This window comes from Lutra lutra, chromosome 3 (assembly GCF_902655055.1).
Source record: "Lutra lutra chromosome 3, mLutLut1.2, whole genome shotgun sequence".
NCBI classification, from domain to species: Eukaryota; Metazoa; Chordata; class Mammalia; order Carnivora; family Mustelidae; genus Lutra; species Lutra lutra.
In genome coordinates, this window is record NC_062280.1 from 130,435,516 (window position 1) to 130,456,261 (window position 20,746).

Here is a 20,746-nt window from a genome sequence, read left to right on the forward strand (position 1 = left end):
GAAGCATGTTAGTGTAAATTACTGATATAATGATGGCAAAATGAAGCACTCTTTCAACTACATGCAATATATCCAAAGCTGATATGTCTAATAAAAAATTTATTCCTTATTCTACACATTCAGGTTGAGATCTAAAATGGTTTTTCCCTTACTATCTTCCAAATATGCCTCTTTCCACATTTTCACAACTTTGACTCTTTCTCCTTCACATGTTTTCTAATATCTACCACCATGTTTTTTTTTTTTCTTTTTAAATTTTTCCTGGATGTCTTGACCCCTGTTTGTCCTATTTCTACACTTGATCTTAGCCAAAGGGCCAAGAAGCGATCTGTTTGTCCTATTTCTAATCAGCCTAATGATACTGCAATGTTGCTCACATTTTTTTTCTTGGATTTTCATATAAACATATGTCATGGCACTCCTCAAGCCACAACAGATTCTTTTACACCTGCTACCAAGACCACCCAAAAGATTTTATTGAGAAACAGTAAAACGTCCTTATTTAGCAACTAGAGACAATCTAACTTTCTTGCATTCTCCAGTCCACCTGTTTCTCTCAGTATATCCGCTCAAGTTTCTATTCCTTTCCCTCTGGCTTTCCCAAGTACTCCGTTCTTATGTAGGCCACAGAAAAGAAAGAGTTCTGAAATACAGAAGCAAAAGTGTTTACCAAAACTGAATGAATTTCTTGGGAGAACCAGTCACCTTGCAAGCTGACACTTTTCGAATTAGTCTAAAATTAATGGATAATGAGGATGGATACAGATTGATTTCTCCAATGTCTTAGTTGTTTCCATGCGGCATCTAAAAACAAAACCAAACCAGTGCCCTTTTCATTAGTTACTAAGGTCTGTCCATACATAAAAGTGGTTTTCCTCTCTACAAAACATGGAAAAACGGCAGAATCTTCCTCTGGAACGCTTTGTACAAGCAGCCTGCCTTTAGTTAACAAAGTATGATCAAGACCAAGGCTACACCACAAAAAGTACAATATAAAATGTTTACACTGACAAAAACAGAAAAATGAAGTCGACTGAACTCCTTAAATTCCCGAGAAGCACTGTTAAAAAGCAAACGGACCCTTCCTTAATTAATTTTTTTGGGTTCCACGGGAGTAGTCTATTTGCCTGAGTCCCTTTCCTTGTGACATCTACTGCCTCATCATGATTGATACTTGAAGAAACAGTGGGTGGATCGAGCGGGTCCAGAGACTTAGAAGGAAAGGCTGGGTCCATACCAGAACTGGGACCGCACCCGGCAAACATGTGGATCGCTTTAGAGTGAAGAGGAAAATACAGCTCGAGTTTTTACCTCATATACCATTAACTTTCCACAAAGATTTCCAGAAACCTGACTCACAGATAGAAACCCAAACCCTGTGGGCGGGAGTGGGGGGGGGGGGGGGGACAACCTACTACGTCACCACTTCCGCCTCGCCAGGCTAGCAAACGTGCAAAAATGGAGAAAAAGACGCACACGCCAGCGGCGATTACGTCCCGAAAGTGCGCACGCGCACGGCGAGGCCCCGCCCCTCGCGTTCCCCCGCCCCACCTCCACCAGCCCCGCGCTCCCGCCTTGGACAGGCGCGCGCACCACAATGCAGCTCCCTCTGGCACCGCCCGGGGCTTCCGCCCCGAGGACCGACGGTCGCAGTTCGGTTCCGGTCCTAGTCCCGCCCCCACGCGGGAACTCTCCAGAAGTCTTAATATCCGGGACCAGAGGCTGGCGCCAGGGCGCATTTCCGGCGAGGGACACGAAGGGAAGGATCCGGTGACGCCTCTTCCCGTCCCCCTAGTCACCCAGGCTCCAGCTCTCGGTGCGGCAGCGCCATCTGGTGCCGCGTCTCCCGCCGCCTGCGAAGGGGGCGCGCGCACCTTTCTTTCGGAACCTTCCAGAGAAATCGCGGCCCCGGCGTATTTTTCCCCCTCGCCCCACGGAAGGGAGGCACCCCAGTCTCCGCCCTGCCGGTTCCCGCGCAGGAGGTACTTCGCAGGACTTTGAAGAGGAGGTTGCTTGTAGGAGTGGCGGTGTACTCTCAAAATGGAGAGGAAACGGGTTTCTTTCTCTAGTTTTAAGCTCAGAAAAAAGGTTTCTGTGTTTTTATGCTTCCATGTGCCTTGTTCCTGAACTATTCCCAGTCATCCCCGCATGAATTTCTTAAGTCTGTCAGGAATGGGGTCCTCTGTTTCTCATTTGCTGGGACGATGGCTCAGGCTTTGTGGCTTCGGTTGTCCTCTGATAATAAAAGCTTTTGTTCCTTTCCACGTATTAAACCACTGTTGTAAAAGCGTTTGGAGCCCACTGAGAAGCGTAAAATTTGGTAGATAAGTTGTTTGCAAAACAGGCTAGAATCGCTTAATTCTACCTTTGACGCTATGTTACACTATATGTTAACTAACTAGAATTTAAATAAAAACTTGAAACATTAAAAAAAGAAAAAAACAGGCTAAGGAAATTTCCCAGTCATAGTCTCAGAGATGCTCAGGCTGAATATAGATTTGTTTGCCTGGCGTATTTCTTTTAAATAACTCGAGAGGAAACAAATTCCCCAAAGTCCGCAAAATCGAGGAAAATGTCTTGACCGATAATGCATTCTTACGTGGCAACCTAACCTAGATTTCCCTGGAAGCTTGTAGGCCTGATAATTTTAGGTAGCTAGCACAAGATTGTTCTTGGTGTTTTATTGGAATGGGGTTTTAGCTGAATATCAAAGGATATAATGAAAGTGAGATAAGTTTCCTTCAGAATTTGTACAGTAGCGTGTATTAACTTGATTCAATTCTTCCATAATAGGGCTGTGGTTCTTAAACTTGAGCATCCATCAGAAGTCCCTGAAAGGTTTACTAAGCAGATTGGCCTTAACCTCCCAAGTATCTAACTGGGAAGGACTGGGAGTACAGCTGGATAATTATAGCTTTGATAAATTCTCCCCTGATATTTAAGGTATTGGTACTAGAACCACACCTGGAAGAATTTCGAGTTCAGGATTGCTTTGTCATTAATGTTCTTTGCTATTACAGGAGAGACAGTGATGATACTAGAACTGGAGAAATGTGTAGGCCTTTGACCCCTTTACTGGAAAGTAGTAAGTAAGCCTTAGAACCAGGAAAGTTGGACATAAAGGAATATTCCCACATTAAAGTGACTACCATGTATAAATGTTCTATGTATGATCATGTGATAGAGGGTGCTGTAATACCAGGTATATTAAATATTTCAGTTATTCTGCAGTAATTTGTGCCCTTCACATTTGCTGCCTGAAGTCAGTAAACCAGAAATTACTAGAATTAAGGACAAGGTTTTTCTAATTTTATCCTCTGGAAGATGCCAGGCTTTTTCAAAGTCCTTTTGCATCTCCCCAAGTTCCCTTATTTCTCTGAATCCTTTACCAACCCTACTTAACTTCACCCACACCATGCCATTCACAAATGGACACAATGCTTTCATTGGCTAAAAATGGCCCTCTCTTTTGTAAAAATGGCTTACCTAATCTTTTCTGCAGGCCTTTTCCTCTTAATTCTGTCAAATCCTAACTTTGCCACTGCATTTGACTCTGACACAGTATCGTGTACCACACACTGTTTTATTCTTGCTCCTAAGCGAACTACAAACTGTTACATAGGTTTTTTATGTTCATAGCTGAAATTATTTCTAAAATCAGTTAAAAGTTTAGAATGTTTGCTGTTGTGTGACTGCCTTTACTGTAAAAATAACATATAGGGGCGCCTGGGTGGCTCAGTGGGTTAAGCCTCTGCCTTGGGCTCAGGTCATGATCTCAGGGTCCTGGGATCGAGCCCTGCATCTGGCTCTCTGCTCAGCAGGGAGCCTGCTCCCCCCCCCCACCCGCCTGCCTCTCTGCCTACTTGTGATCTCTCTCTGTCAAATAAATAAATAAAAATCTCTTTAAAAAATTTAAAAAAATAACATATACCTTTGATTTGTAAATTTGTATATCTAAAGATCAACAAAGATGGGATCCCTGGGTGGCTCAGTCGGTTAAGCATCTGCCTTTGGCTCAGGTCATGATCCCAGGGTCCTGAGATAGCCCCACTTTGGGCTCCCTGCTCAATGGCGAGCCTGCTTCTCCCTCTCCCTCTGCTGCTCCCCATGCTTGTGCTCACTTGCTGTCTCTATTGCTCTGTCAAATAAAAATCTTAAAGATCAACAAAGACCATTGAAATGTTTTTGCAGTAATTTTTTTAAAGATTTTATTTATTTATTTGATAGAGAGAAATCACAAGTAGGCAGAGAGGCAGGCAGAGAGAGAGGAGGAAGCAGGCTCCCCGCTGAGCAGAAAGCCCGATGCGGGGCTTGAACCCAGGACCTGGGATCATGACCTGAGCCTAAGGCAGGGGCCTAACCCACTGAGCCACCCAGGTGCCCCTGTTTTTGCAGTAATTTAGTAAGGTTTTTATGAATCAAAATCAATTTTAATAATATCACTGAAGTGATTAAAGGAATGAATTCATTGTAAGATTTGAGGAATCAATCCATGCTGTCTAAAATGTAATATATCACAAAATTACATCAGATCAATGAGATTGTCCTTTATATATTTTTATGAAATCAGATATTAATCACACATGCTTGTTTTTCTGTGTATTTTAGTTGCACCCACTACATTTTGTATTTTGAGCTCTATGTCAGACACTGGGTTCCCTAAATCAGTCTTGATCTAAAGCAAATTCATGGCTTTGAGAACGCTCTTCCTGGAAAAATGCCAGGCTCATAGTTTTATAGTTACATACGAACGAGCCCAGTTTCGTAGATTGATTTTTACTGACAACTACGTGCTTCTTAGTAGTAACCTGCTGAATGAGTTATTAAGGCTTACTAAATTTGGTATTCATAGACGAAGATTATTGCAGTACCACAAATAACTGAGAATTCTAACTCAGCACTCCACGCAGCTGTGTGATGCCACCGACTCTTGGCACCTTTACAAACTCTTACCCTATATGCAGGCATGCAGGCGGTTGGAATTTCCATAATACTCAAAAAGGTTGCTTTCCTGCCAGTGTATCATCAGTGTTAAATACTGAGATATGTTAACTATTCTTAATTACTGCTAGTCTTCCACTAACTACCTTTTTAGAATTGTTTAAGGTTTTATATTTATGAATTGATGTGTACTTTTGTAATTGCAAGGTGTTAATCATTTGATTATTTTCTACCTCTCAATTTTTAAAAGTCATTACTATTTTGTTCACTGGACTCTAGTCCTTTCTTTTCCCCTATAATATGAGTGAGCCTCCATCAGAAAAGGAAGAAAAAAGAACAATGGTTGAGAGCACCTGTCCTAAAACCATGGTATTCCCCTAGGAGTCCTAGTACTTTGTATCTGAGTCATTATTGATTAACCATTTTTTTTTTAAAGATTTTATTTATTTGACAGAGATCACAAGTAGGCAGAGAGGCAGGCAGAGAGAGGAGGAAGCAGGCTCACTGCTGAGCAGAGAGCCCGATGCGGGGCTCGATCCCACGACCCCGAGATCATGACCTGAGCCGAAGGCAGAGGCTTAACCCACTGAGCCACCCAGGCGCCCCTTGATTAACCATTTAAACCAACGAAGGAAAGGCACATGTTCTGTGCCTTATTTTAAATGAACCTTGTTACAAATTTACTCATGAGAAAGGTGTGATATAAAACCCAAATATTCATTAGAAATGCTACCTGTTGTGTTTGGGGAGCATTATTAAATAACCTGACTGTGTTGACTAAATGTAATTAGTAATTTGTAACATTTATTTATTATGGCTATTAACGTCACCATTTATCTTGGCTAATTTTGTTGTTAAGCACCATGTGAGATGATGGAGTTTACTTTCACTCGAGGATTGGTGGAGTTTGACATAGTAATTACATTAGGACTCCAGTATCAGATTTGTTTTCAAAAATATTTTCTATTGATTACTTTCAGGTTCCATTTTTTTTTAAATCTTTCCTCCACTTTCTAAAAACATAATACCTAAATGGATGTGTAATGAACATCTGTGGAAAGAAGCATTTCTCCAAAGAGAAATTTTGAAATAAGTTGATTCAACTCTTGTAGTGTCTTAACGTTTTTAGATACCTTTTGTTTTTTTAATATTTAATTTATTTATATGGCAGACAGAGATCACAAGCAGGCAGAGAGGCAGAGAGAGAGAGAGAGAGAGAGAGAGAGGAGGAAGCAGGCTCCCCGCTGAGCCTAGAGCTGGATGCGGGGCTCGATCCCACCCTGGGATCGTGACCTGGGCTGAAGGCAGAGGCTTTGACCCACTGAGCCACCCAGGCGCCCCTTTAGATACCTTTTTAGCAACATTATTTTTGCTACAATCAATAGCCTCATTAATACTTAACATTTTAGCCTAACACACATTACTGACACTCACATTTTTACTCTGTATTGGGACTTTTTTTTTGGTACGCTGCCAATATATAAGACTCAGTCACTGGCAATTGAATCTCTGTAGCCTTAATACTGCCTTTTTATGGTGTTTGAGTTATAGTTATTAAACTTTCAAACTTTCAGCTTGTTGTATTTTAAATCTCAAACTGCCTATCATTTCTTTTAAGTTATTCTTTGGAAGTAAATTTGAACTAATTGTTCTGCGGTACTCATTTTAATGACTATTCTGGTGGTGAGCTATATTTATTATTGTGTTGTTAAAATAACAGAATTTCTTATTTGTAATCAATTAGATACAAGATTAACATATTGTACATGTTTCAATGATGACTGATATAATTTGATATATGATAAAGTAAATTAACTTTTAAAGTATAAGGACTGATGCAAAGCATACATTTATTGTAATAGCACATTTAGAGCCCTTGACATTTGATACGGATAAGATATTTTAAGATCTAAGTTTACTAGTTTGAGCAATGCCAATTATTAGTACTTTGGAAAAAGCAAAAATACAAAGGTATTTTCATATGACTTAAATACTACTACAAAAATAGCCATTTTAAGTAGATCTTTTTCAACTGTTATGGTAAGCTTTTACTATTAATATTCCAGCCATTTATTGATCAGAATTAGTCACATACACTACTGAATTAACTGCATCTAGCTCTTCTTCAGTAGTCCTGATGTTTTAGTTATATAGGTAGAGTCATTGTATCAGCTCCACTGTCTTAAATGTGTTTCCATACCGGATGAAATAAAGTCCCATTAAGCAGATTTCTAATATTAAACACTTCCTGTTGAGTACAGTAATGTCTCCCTAACTATAATTCCTATTGTTCAAAATTCTACAAATGTGGATTTGTGTACTTTTACTTTTTCCACAAATGTGAGAATTTAGCCTACTGTATTTGTGAACATGAGTAATTTTTCTTGAGGATAAATTTTAAAATTACAATGAAAGCATGGGGTCCTGGGAAGAGAGAAAGGAGATAAATACATAGAAGAGCAAGTATATGTAGATATCTTTGTAATGTAATCTTGGGAGAAGTAGAGGGAACTGAGACAAAGTGAAACAAAGCAAAGGAATTGAGACATGTGAAAGCTTTAGAGGTAGAGCAATGTTCTGCCATGGTCATTTCTATACTGGTATTAAGTTACCTTAAACATAAAACAATGCATTAGAAAGGTCTGAAGACTATCACAGGATACTGGCATTTTTCTCCTTCAGTTAACCTAAGCTAAAAAAGGTAACAATCATAAAAAACACTGATTATTTTGTGGAGATCCAAGGGAAAATGCTTCTTATAATTTATATTTACAACAAGGCAAAAACACATTCATAAAGCATTTTGAAAATTGAACAGTGCAGATTGTTACTGTTTAAAATACTGAAAATGCCAGGAGTTGATTTCTTTAATGCATTGTCTATCATCATTTTAGGTTCACTTATTACTATAATCCCCTAACCCTGCTTTACCTAGAAGGTCTTAAATACTTCATTCCTGGGGCACCTGGGTGGCTCAGTGGGTTGAGCATCTGCCTTCGGCTCAGGTCATGATCTCAGAGTTCTGGGATCCAGCCCCGCATCGGGCTCTCTGCTCAGCAGTGAGCCTGCTTCCTCCTCTCTCTGCCTGCCTCTCTGCCTACTTGTGATATCTCTCTCTCTATCAAATAATTAAAAAAAAAAAAAAGAATATGTTTAAATACTTCATTCCTGTTTTCACTTTTTTTTTTTTAAGATTATTTATTTATTTATTTATTTGACAGAGAGAAATCACAAGTAGGCAGAGAGGCAGGCAGAGAGAGAGGAGGAAGCAGGCTCCCTGCTGAGCAGAAAGCCCGATGTGGGGCTCGAACCCAGGACCTGGGATCATGACCTGAGCCGAAGGCAGCAGCTTAACCCACTGAGCCACCCAGGCGCCCCCTGTTTTCACTTTTAATAATAGGCTTTAGAAGTATAATTTCTCAAGTTGGTAAGTAATGCTAGGTGGAAGGATAAAGTTAAAACAATTTAAATACTTGACAAAAATAATTATAAATATTGAATGTTTACTACAACGCTCTAACTACAGTATGCCCAAAGAATATTATATATAAAAGAATTATATTTTTTCATTTGAAATGAGTAAGATACACATTCACCAAATAAATTCTAGGTAGAACAAAGTAATATATATAAAGAAAGCAAAACCAAAAAATCAGAAGAAAATGCAGATGAATATCTAATCTCTAGATAGGAAAGGACCTTTTTTTTTAAAAAAAATTATTTTACAGAGAGAAATGTACATATGTGCATGAGCTAGAAGAGGGGCAGAGAGAAGGAATCTCAAGCAGACTCCCTGTTGAGCAAGAGCGAACATGGAGTTCAGTCTCAGGACTCTGAGATCATGACCTGAGCCAAAATCAAGAGTTGGAAGCTTAACCAACTGAGCCTCCCAGGTGCCCCAGGAAAGGACATTTTTCAATCATAAAAGTGATCAGAAATCAAAGGAAAAGCCAACTGATAATTCTTTCTATATAACAGTGTTAAAGTCTTTGTGTTAGAATCTATGAAACAAATAATTAAAAAAAAAAGTTTGTCCTTAGTATGTCAATCCATTTTTAAAAACCTAATATATTAACCAATTTTATTTTTCTTTTTGTAATACTAGTGCTTTCTGATTTTTCTATAATGAAATGACATGTAAGAATTGTAAAAAATTGTAAATCGCTTAAATCTGCTCACTAAAAAGTCTCTCGGAATGGATGTATAATGAAATAAAATCCAATGGTTTACTACTTAGAAGAGATGCATCTAAAAAAAATTCGGAAAAATTACAAATGAAGCAGTGAGCATACTTAAATCATACTAAAAGATGCATCAGTATTAATGTCAGATTAAGTAGAATTTGTGACAGAAAGCAATGCTACGATAATTTTAGAATACTATAATATAGAGATAATACCATAGAGGGAAAAAAAAAAAAGAAGTTAAAGCAAGGGGAATTGAGACTTTTGGAAGTAGAAAATAGGATTGAGAAAAAGTGGACAGAGCACGCTCCAATAAAACTGATGAAGGAATTTGGAAGTCATTCTTAATTTGAACTATTGGTTGAAGAAAATCCAAAGGTACAAGGTCTTTCACTTCTTAAAAGTGGAACACTGCATAGAAAGCTTAATGACACAACATACCAATTTCATGAAAAGGACTAAAGTTATATCTGTTGGGTGGACTAAGGAAAATGTGACATGATGCCTGAATCAGAAAGTAATGGCTCAGGTAAATGATTTGCATGTAGGTAAGGTTTTGCAAAATCAAGTCTTTCAGAAAATAGCAGAGATAGGTAACCAGCAGATGTGAAACTGGATATTTGTAGTACATTTTGAATGAACCAACTGTAAGTTTGTGATAGGTCTTTTATTTTTTAAAAAGTATTTCCAGGCATACTTAAAAAGATTATACTCTCGGGGCACCTGGGTGGCTCAGTGGGTTAAAGCCTCTGCCTTTGGCTCAGGTGATGATCTCAGGGTCCTGGGATTGAGCCCCTCATTGGGCTCCCTGCTCAGCAGGGAGCCTGCTTCCCCCTCTCTCTCTGCCTGCTGCTCTGCTTACTTGTGATCTCTCTCTCTGCTATACAATAAACTATCTTAGAGAATTCAACAGTTTGCTATTTTAATATACATCTTCTTAACTCTTAGTCTATTCTCAATTACACAAAAAATAAATGATGACAGAATTTTTAAAAGCATAATTAAGATGGTAGAATATCTAAAGCTGGGGCAGCATATCTAATTGATCTATTATTTAGTCATCAAGATACCTCAATAAATTGTCTAAGGCAGAAGTTGGTAATCAGCATTCTCATAAAATGAAATAAACCAGGCCAATGAATCTTACCCCAGTGAGACTTCAGCATTACATGGGAACTTCTTAAAAATACAAATTCTAGATCCCTGCCCCAAGCCTATTGAATTAGAAATTCTGAGAGTAGAGCCTATGTTTTAAAATATAAAAATCAGTGTTTTAATGAGTTCCCCAAGTGAGCCCTGATGGATGTTAAAGTCTGAGAATCACTAAACTTGATAAAGTAATGGAAATTTAAACAAAAATCTAAGATTGTTGCAATTAAAAAATAACCATAATTTCAAAAAGGAAACAATCCAAAACATATTCCAGTGAATGTTATCCTGTGAAACACCTCTGTGCAGAGGCACAGTGCTAGAAATTTGAGGATATTCGTGAACAAAGAAATAAAAATACAGCCCTCACTCAGTTTTAATTTTAATGGAATTATGTAATACCGATAACTTAAATTCATAACTAGATTTTTATTTTATGAGCAAAACCAATCATTTTATTAAATAATTTAGAAAGTGAAAAAGCAAGAGGAAGACTAGTAAAAATAAAAGCAGTAATAGCAAATGCATTAGGAAATAGGAAAAAAGTGAACAAATCACAAAATAGTAAATTCGAAAATCCCAGTAAAAATTACAAAAGATAGAGAAGTAATAGCATGTAGAAAACATGTTAAATATATATATATTATTTACAACTGTCAAATTTGAAAACTATGAAGCGAATGATTTCTAGAAACAAAACTACATAAAAGTTTAATAATATTCTACAATAACAAAAATTTTGTTTTATATTATCAAATTAATTACTTTCTCCAAAGCTTTCAGTTCTAAATGGTGCTGATGACATTTCTTATCCTTAAGAGGAATAGATAGTTCCATATATAGAAGGTAGAGAAAAAAAAAAGGTGCAGTGATTAATCCATATTACCAACTAGGAATTGGGTTGGAGACCAAAAAAGACTATATTTGCAACCTAGAGGATTCTCAGGGGCACAGCTTATTACTTTCATGCCCAATAGTAAAAGTCAATGTGAAACTATAGCAACCAAGACAAGGCAGAACAATTGAGGATGCGCACCCTTCAGGAATGAAGGTCTGGGTCATTCAGGTAAAGAACTCAAGGTTTTAGCATAGAGTAAGGGGAAAATGGAATGGGTAGTTAAAGATGGAATCCATAGATACCATCTACAACCTTGAGACAACTACAGAAATTAATATATTTTTTCTCTTCTTGCTTCAGGCAATGTTTACTTGTGTACACTGTTTTCTTCCCTTTCTTTTTATTTTATATACAAGCTCTTGGAAGCTAACATCATAGTCTTTCTGTAACAGACTATTCAGTGAAACTGCGGCCTACTTTGAGGAGTTATTACTGTAACCTGTGTTGAACACAGTAACTGTAGGGACTTGGGACTATGCACTTCCTCATTTGGGGGAGAGTAGGAGGGCTTCTTGCAACATGGATAGCTGCATTTTGTTAGTTGCAAATATATTTTGTTGCTATATAGGAATTCAAATATGTGTAGAAAGTTGCATATATAAGTGAATGGCCAAAGGAATGAAATGTGCCCATTATTAATATATTGCCTCTCAGTTCCAAATTCCTCTTCCTTTTCTGTTTTATGAAAATGATTTTTTTTTCTTCTTTTCCAGCTGTCAGTAAGCCTTGTCAGGAGATGGTGCTGGAAAGACACTGCAGGAAGAAGGGTTTTTCCTTTCTGGTTCCATTGAGCCTAGTTGGTAGTAGCCTACTGTGTGGCTTCTCCCGCTCCCAGCTTCTGCACTGCAGGCAGCTTTTTCTAGCACCCATCTCCTATACTGCATGGCAATCAGCATCCATTGGCCAGCATAGAACTCCAGAAATGCCCACTGGGCAATATTGTAGGAGAGTGCCTCCAGGTAGATACCTCCTTATGAAGAGATTTTGCTAGCACTGTAGAGGGGGATTTCCAGCAGATTCTGCCCATGCAGCTCTAAACTGACTTCTCTGCCATTCAGTGACCCAAGGTCAAACCTACTTGAACCAGATCTGGATCTCATCTGTATTTGGTTGTGGGCATGGGGTCTTTCTTGGGTGTTCTAATATCAGCCAAATGGATAATGGCTTCTTCTTAATTCTCTAGTCCTGCATTTTTTAAGAGTTCTGTTTACTTTTTATGAGTCAATTTCCCATTACTTGAATACCCAGCTCTAGGTGATAATTCTTTATATTAAATTTTTTCAAATTACTATATGGCTTTTCTCTCCAGGTGGTTTGCAACCTGAAGAACAGAAAGAAAAATGAACAGAGTCTCAAAGATCCGTAGTACAGAGAAGCATACAAACACACGTATTAGGAGCCGTAGAAGAAGAGAAAGAGAAGACTGTGTGGTTTAGAAAGTGTATGAAGAAAAGATGACCAAGTACTTTCCAAATTTGATGACGAGCATTAATATACAATCCAAGAAGCTCAATAAACTCCAAAGACTATTAACCCAAATAAATTTATACCAAGATACGTTATATTCAAACTGTTGAAAGACAAAGAGAGCATCTTGTGGTGCAGCAAAAGAAAAGTGACTCATCATGTAACAGTGGAAACAGTAAGATTAAGAGGGGATTTCTCATCAGAAATTGAGGCCCAACGGCAGTAGAATGACATATTCAAAGAAAAAAACCTGCCAACCAAAAATCCTGTATATGGAAAAACTTCTTCAAAAACTGAAGGGAGAATGAAGACAATCTCAGATAAACAAAGACAATTTGTTTTTACCACATCTGCCTTACAAGAAATACTAAAGAAAACCCTTCAGGCTGAATGGAAATGACAACAGATGGTAACTCGAATCCACATGAAGAAATAACACTGGAAAAGGTAATTACATGGAAAGACGGAGAAACTTAAATGCAAATTACTAAATGGAAGAACTCAATCTGAAAAGGGTATCTACTGTACGATTCCAACTATATAACATTCTGGAAGGGGCAAAATAGGAAGACCAAAAAGATCGGTGGGTGCAGGGGTCAGGAGGGGATAAATAAGCAGAACACAGGGATTTTTAGGGCAGTGAAAATATTCTGTATAATGTTATAATGATGGACATATAATAGACTGGGTCCAAACCCATAGAAATGTGCAACATCAAGAGTGAACCATAAGGTAAACTATGGACTTTGGGTGATCACAGTGTGCCAGTGTGGGTTCATCCATGGTAACAAATGTACCACTCTGGTGGGGGGATGCTGATAATGAGAGAGACTATGCTTGTGTGGGGGTAGGGGTTCTATGGTAAATCTCTGTACCTCTCACTCCAATTTAGGTTGTAAACCTCAAACTTCTCTAAAACATAAAGTCTTAATTCAGGGGAAAATTTTTTGTAATTTACCCAATTACATAGGTAAATATAAAGGACTACAGAAATACTATCTAAATACTTACAATACAATGTAAATACTTATAAAGACAAATAGTTTTGTCTTTCCTCTTAACTGATTTACAACACAAATGCATAAAACAATAATTACAAAACTTATTGAGCTTATATAATGATGTGATTATGGCAATGATAACATGAAGGGAAAAGAAATACACCTATGTTAAAGCAAAATTTCTGTATTTCACTGGCATTAAGTTAATCTGAAGTAGATTGTGATTAATTGTAGTAGATTGTAACCAGTTACCAGTTATCTTAAGGCCAAGAGCAGCACCAAGGAAACAATTTAAGTCTTAAAAATTGAATTAAAATAGTATATTAGGATGTATCTATTTAACATAAACAAACATAGTTAAAGAGGAACAGAGGACAAAAATGACTTGAGACATATGAAAAACAAATACCAAAATAGCAGAAGTCCAGCTATATCAATATTTTCATTTCATGTGTATAGATCAAAGGGTAGAGATTGTCAGACTGTATTTAAAAAATCCAACTATATGCTGCCTACAAGACAAATCCAAAAGACACAAATAGATGGGAAGTTAAAAGAATTTAAAAGTTATACCACACAAATAGTAGCCATAAAAGAACTGGATTGAATATATTAACACCAGAAAAAATACACTTAAAAAAAAAATACTTGAGGAGCGCCTGGGTGGCTCAGTGGGTTAAAGCCTCTGCCTTCAGCTCAGGTCATGATCCCAGGGTCCTGGGATCGAGCCCTGAGTCGGGCTCTCTGCTCCACGGGGAGCCTGCTTCCTCCCCTCTCTCTCCCTGCCTGCCTCTCTGCCTGCTTGTGATCTCTCTCTCTCTGTCAAAAAAAAAAAAAAAATAAATAAATACTTGAGACAGAGAGGGACATTTCGTAATGATAAAAGGATCAATTCAACAGGAAAATAGAACAATTATAAATGTATACATACCTGGCATATATCCCCTAAGTACATGAAGCAATATGATGGAACAACTAGACAGAAAGTCAGCAAGGATGTCCTTTATATCCCTTAACACTTAACACTATCAGCCAACTTGACCTACTGATCTCTGTTGAATACTCCACCAAAAAACAGAATGCACATTCTTCCCAAGCACCTGGAGTGTTCTCAAAAATAGACTACACTCTAGGCCATAAAACACATCCCAATATATTTAAAAGGTCTGAAATCATATAAAGTATGTTCTCCAACTGTAACAGAATTAAATTTGAAATCAACCAACAAAAAGGAAATTCTTTTTGAAGTGATGGAAATGTAAGACTGGATTGTGGTGTTTGTTGAACAGCTCTATAATTTACTAAAAAAAAAAAAATCATTCAATCGTGTACTTAAAATGTGAATTTTATATGTAAAGTATACCTCAACGAACCTGCTAAAAATTAATGCAATAGTCAATATTTACCAGAGCAACAACAGCAAAAACTTTCAGAATAACTTTAGTGAGAAGTATATGTGGCCTAACATGAATAAAAAGTGATGAAGCTCTGAGAAAAGAGTAGAAATAAATTAGAAAAACTAATCTTCTGCATGTCAAAAATAGTATTTCCAAGGATGTCAGTTATGTCAGAATTGCTTTATAGGATTAATGCAATTCCAGTGAAAATCAAGGAAATTTTGGTTTGATTTGTTTTCAAAATCATTCGATTTCTCAAAAAAATTTGGTTTGTTTTGTTTGATTTGTTTGACAAAATCATTCTAAAGTTCATCTGAAAGATTAAATACAAAAAAATGCATAGAATATTTTGAAAGGAAGAGAAATGAGTTACACAAGTGATACTGGACAATAAACCATATTTTTAGGTTATGATAATACAAATATTATAACACTGATGTAGAAATAGAACATGAATTAAATAAAATATCCAAGAAATATCTTCTTGTATGTTTTAGTACATGTTAAAAGACACAACACAAATTGAAATGAAGGATTCAATAGTTTTATTATTATTATTTATTGATATAAATGGTTGAAATAGACCTTGCAATTATATTCCTGTGTATCTCTTTTATGGAAATAATCCTAAATGGGGTGAGGAGGAAATATTAATTGTAACTTTATTTGTAATTGTACAAAATTTGAAGCAACCTAAACACCTGAGCAGGGGATCAATTAAGATAACTACAGTTAACTTACAACTCACGGATAGGAATATTATGCTGTGACGAAGATGATTATAAATAACATGTCATTATGAGAGACTGCGTGTAAATTTGATGTTAAGAGAAATAGTAAAATTTTAAATTCTCTTATCTTCAGAAACATACATGACAGAACAATGGGTGTGGGGCTTCCACAGACATAGGGCTTCTTCACTGGGGAAGCAAGAACTGGCAAAAGTAGTAACAAATGAAAGCTAATGCTGTCATGCTTGCTCTTAAGACTAGCATTTTGGGGACGCCTGGGTGGCTCAGTTGGTTAAGCAGCTGCCTTCGGCTCAGGTCATGATCCCAGCGTCCTGGGATCGAGTCCCACATCGGGCTCCTTGCTTGGCGGGGAGCCTGCTTCTCCCTCTGCCTCTGCCTGCCATACTGTCTGCCTGTGCTCGCTCGCTCTCCTCTCTCTCTCTGACAAATAAATAAAATCTTTAAAAAAAAAAAAAAAGACTAGCATTTTGCACAATGTAGCAGACTTTCAATATATCAGCCTTCGTATGAAGAAATTCATTAAGGAAATGGAAGTTATAAAATCAACGTGATGTTTAGTTGTTCCTTTGAAATAATGATGCGTAGATATTTGGGGTTTTTTAACAGGAGAAAATTAAATTTAATAGGTGTATGTATGGGGAACGCACATAGACATGAAATCTCCCATGTTCGTGTATTTGTGAAGAATGCTGCCCATGCTTGTTCATTCTCTTGCTTCCCTTCTTTCCTTTTTTCTTCCTCATTCTTATTTCTCATTTATTCCCATTCTAGAAATAAACTTTCCATTCTAGAAATAAACTGAGTTTTATAAAAGTAATTTTTAAACATTCTGGGTTTATGATAGATCTATGAACTTCTACATGCTTAAATTACCTTTTAAAGGGTCAGACACTTAGGTAAAGACTTCTTACTTGAAACGGACATTTGGTAATTCATCGTGTGAAAAGAAAAACAGATTTATCAAAGCAACACCCCACTAGATGAAATCCTCCTGCCTCTCATGCTGGTCTGTAGAGAACTGCTGAGTGCACTAAATTAATCTGAGACACATTGTGTGAGGAAATCCTTAATTTTGCTCCTTTAGCAATATATACATTACAATTAGGATAATATGTTGCTCTTTTAGAAACCTAAACTGAACATGATTTTTAAAAATTTAAACTTCACTGAGGCACTTTAATGACTCATGATTATTTCCAAGAAATGATTACTTTCAAGTAGCATAATAATCCTATACAAATCCAGGGCTTGGGGGAGGACTCCTTTTGAACTTGCATAAGGAATTCTACAAAAAATTTTTTTCTTAAGTCTTGTAGCCACCAGTTTTGCAATGATCTTATTAAGGGAAATTTTTGCTTGCTTTTTCAGACTATATGAGAAATTCAAATTCTTCATAAGGTTTGGTATTGTTTTATTTGGTTATAGTTCTTTCAGCGCTGTAATTATGTCCTTTATCTTTATGATCCCAGTACTAACACTCTGTCTGCCATATAGTAGGTGGTCTAAAAATGTTTTTGTGAACTGCTATTTTTTGTTCTTTATTGGAAATTCAAAACAAGAAGCTGGGGAAGGGTACTAGTTCTATAAAAATGATTTAACTCTTTCTCTTCTCAACCTTTCTTTTAGTTCTCTGGAGCAAGGAAGTAAGCCAGGGTACGAGCTCTGGTGAGGAGGAAAGTAGGGGTACCTATGGAGGGTTTCTTCAGAGGCTATAAAGAGTTTGGGGAGATGAGATAGTGAGGAAACCATGGGCTCTAAATTAAAGGAATGTAGAGTTTCAAGAATCTCCTTTTCTTTGGGTCAGAGCATTCTCAAGTGTGGATGACAGAGAAGCACAAAGGAGTAAGCCACCATGTCATGTTAAACTAATAAGCATGTGAATGTCCTTTTATAAAAATAAAAAAGTCAAGATTTTTAGGGGCACCTGGGTGATTTTTAAAAGGAAACTACACTAAAAACTTAGTTTGTACTAAAGGTTGAAATACAGTTTTATTTATAGTACAGAAACAAAGTAGAACTTTAAGAGGAAAAAAGACACAGTTGCCAAATTCTAACACTTTTTCACTAATAAATATTTGTTAAATAAATAATACTTGAAAAGTATCTCTACCAAAGCATATTTATATATTTTCTTTTAAAATGTGGCACTGTTGCTAAGATACATTTTCACGGTTTGCTTTTAACTATTTGTGTATATTTCTTGAAGTTAAAAAAAAAAACAACTAGTCTATCTTTATAGTAGACAGAAAGAAATGAGGGAAGAAAGGAATAAAGAAGGAAAGGAAGGAAATAAATAAAAAGGAATACTAAGTGTTTTTAAGAAAAAGATTAAAAATTTTGACCTTTGTCATAAGAAAACAGTACAATGATTTTTTTCTCACTTTCTGGTTTCTATTAGACTACCTGACTATTAGGGACTAAAAATGAAGGTAAGTAAAATAAAACTCTCACATAATTCTTAATATTTAGTCTGTGGAATAATATAAAATGGTTATTATAATAGTCTATATACTAATATAAAGTTACTACTATTATCAGCCATGAGATTCACTCAATATTAGAGTTTTATTTTTAGCTCTCAGTAATCTTCAGAGTCAATGTCATTTTTCTAACCAAGTCATTCATGCAGAAATTAGCACATATCCTAAGGATTAAAAACAATAAAATGTTAAATGTAATAACAGGTGACTTTTAAACTTTATGTTTCTAAGAATCTGATAGGCATGTTTGTATCATAACATATGATAGACCTGTCATTCAAATTTTCTGTTTCCCAGAAAACAATATTTTTAGGTGATTTGAAAGAGTACTGAGTTTCTTTATTTTCTCTATGTTCACACACTAGAAAAGAGATTTGAAAATGGTTTTGAAGTCTAATACTCTTAGACTTATATTAACCTAATACATTTACTTATAATATTTCTTTATAATGTTATTTTATTTCAAAAGTATCATCTTTTTTTTTTCAGCTAAAGTAAGTTCCATTTAAGTACAAAACATGAAATTCAGGTACATCTCAGTTTTGAAAGAATTTGAATACAGTTAGAATATAACAAAGGTAAAGAGTAGAGAAGATACCTCAAAATATCATATTTGGTGTTACAGACTGAATGTTTGTGTCCTCCCCAAAAATCATATACTGAAGCTCTAAACCCCCACTGTATTGAGAGGTGAGGCCTTTGGGAGGTAATTGGGTTTAGATGAGGTCATGAGAGTGGAGCCCCCATGATGGGATTAGTGCCCTTATTAGAAGATGAGAAGACACCAGAGATACTTCTTTCTGTTTTATAAAGATACAGTGAGAAGACAGTCATTTATGAACCAGGAGGAGACCCCTCACCAAAAACTGAACCTGATGGAGCCTTGGTCTTGGACTTCACAGCCTCCAGAACTGTGAGAAATTAATGTCTGTTGTTTAAACTACCCAGTCCATGGTGTTTTGTTACATCAGCCTGAGCTGGCTAAGACATGTAGATATTATTTTCAGATTCTGGAAGCTCAGTATAAAATAAGAAAATTAACTGGCATTATAGCTAATATCCTAAGAATAGTATATATTTCCTTACTTATCTATCCACACATTTACACTACAACTTTTAACAACTTTTTATCTAATAGAACTTTAGTTTGGTTTGGAAACTTAAATTCATAGGTCTTAGTGCAGACTTTTTTTTTTTTTTTTTTTTTTAAGAGAAAGAAAGAGAGAGAATCCCTGAATGGGAGTGAAAGGGGCAGAGGGAGAGGGAGACAATCTTAAGCAGGCTCCATGCCCAAAGTGGAGTCCCAACTTAGGGCTTGATCTCAGACCCTGAGGTCATGACTTGAGCTGAAATCAAGAGTGGGATGCTTAACCAACTGAGCCACCCAGGCCCCCCAGTGTAAACTTTTTTTAACGGCCAAAACAGTCTCTCCATAGACTTTCAAAGCCTAATATCTTAAGGACCCAGGGGAAATTATTTTAAAGGGAAGAAGATTAGCCTTTGGAAGAAGAAAGCCCTGGTTTCTTTGTTTTTGTTTGTCTGTCTGTTTTCCCCTTTCCACAGAATCTAGGGTGACAGAAAATATGGAAATGCCACCTCAAAATATGGAAGGACTAAACATAACAATCCTGCAGACCCTGCTCACAATAAAGAGGTCCTTTCACACGTCATAAAAATTGTTGCCAAATGAAATTGAATAGGTCTTGGCAGCAACATCCCAGAGAGAACCACTCACCTTTTTGAGTGTGTAACTAAAGAATCCATTTGTAAGCACACAAGCTATCCACCATTTAAAAATTCTTGAAACACCTTATTGCACATCTTTAACTTTAGATAAATATATATTTATATATATTTCAGAGTCAGCAACATTATAGGTAAGTTTTAGCCTTGTTTTGCTATGCTTTGGTTAAACTGAAAGGATTTGGAGACACAAAATTAGGGCCCTTCAAATAAAGCCCCATAAAATTAAATGCAATCTTGTGTTTTGGTTAAAATCTTTCCATACCTAGTCTGCAAACTGTGGACAACAGCTCAACAGACTTACATTTTTGTACTGGTAGCACATTTTTCTTAATGCCTTGAGTGTAAGTATTAGTGAGCTTTTAGAAAGTATTACTTCTCCTGGATGCTACTGTTGCCACTGCTGTGTTAAAATATGTTTAAGAATCTTTTATTTCTATGCTACCTCCTTTAATTTTTCCAGTTCCTTCTTCTAGTTTGCTATAAAGCCCATAAGCTTGTAAGTTATTAATACAAATAAAAGGGTTTTTCTTTTCTGGTCTGGATTTCAAGCTGAAATCCTGACTGTTGTGAATTTAGTTCAAAAAGTCAAAAACAGGAAAAAGATAAATATGGGCTTTAGGAGTCATTCTAGAGTTCAACCTTTGCAAAAGATCTGAATGTTTCTTGTCACACTGATATAAATTGTTTACTTGAGTTCTATTATTCTACTCATTTTACAAGTACTGTTTATT

At 36.5% G+C, this 20,746-nt stretch overlaps 1 long non-coding RNA gene across 1 annotated transcript; it reads left to right on the top strand.

Annotated features, from left to right (window-relative positions):
• The first annotated feature begins 1,708 nt into the window (after positions 1–1,708).
• On the top strand, positions 1,709–13,819 carry LOC125096297 (uncharacterized). Its single transcript, XR_007126126.1, has 2 exons — positions 1,709–1,982; positions 12,482–13,819. It is a non-coding gene; the product is annotated as an uncharacterized LOC125096297 (long non-coding RNA).
• The last annotated feature ends 6,927 nt before the right edge of the window (positions 13,820–20,746 follow it).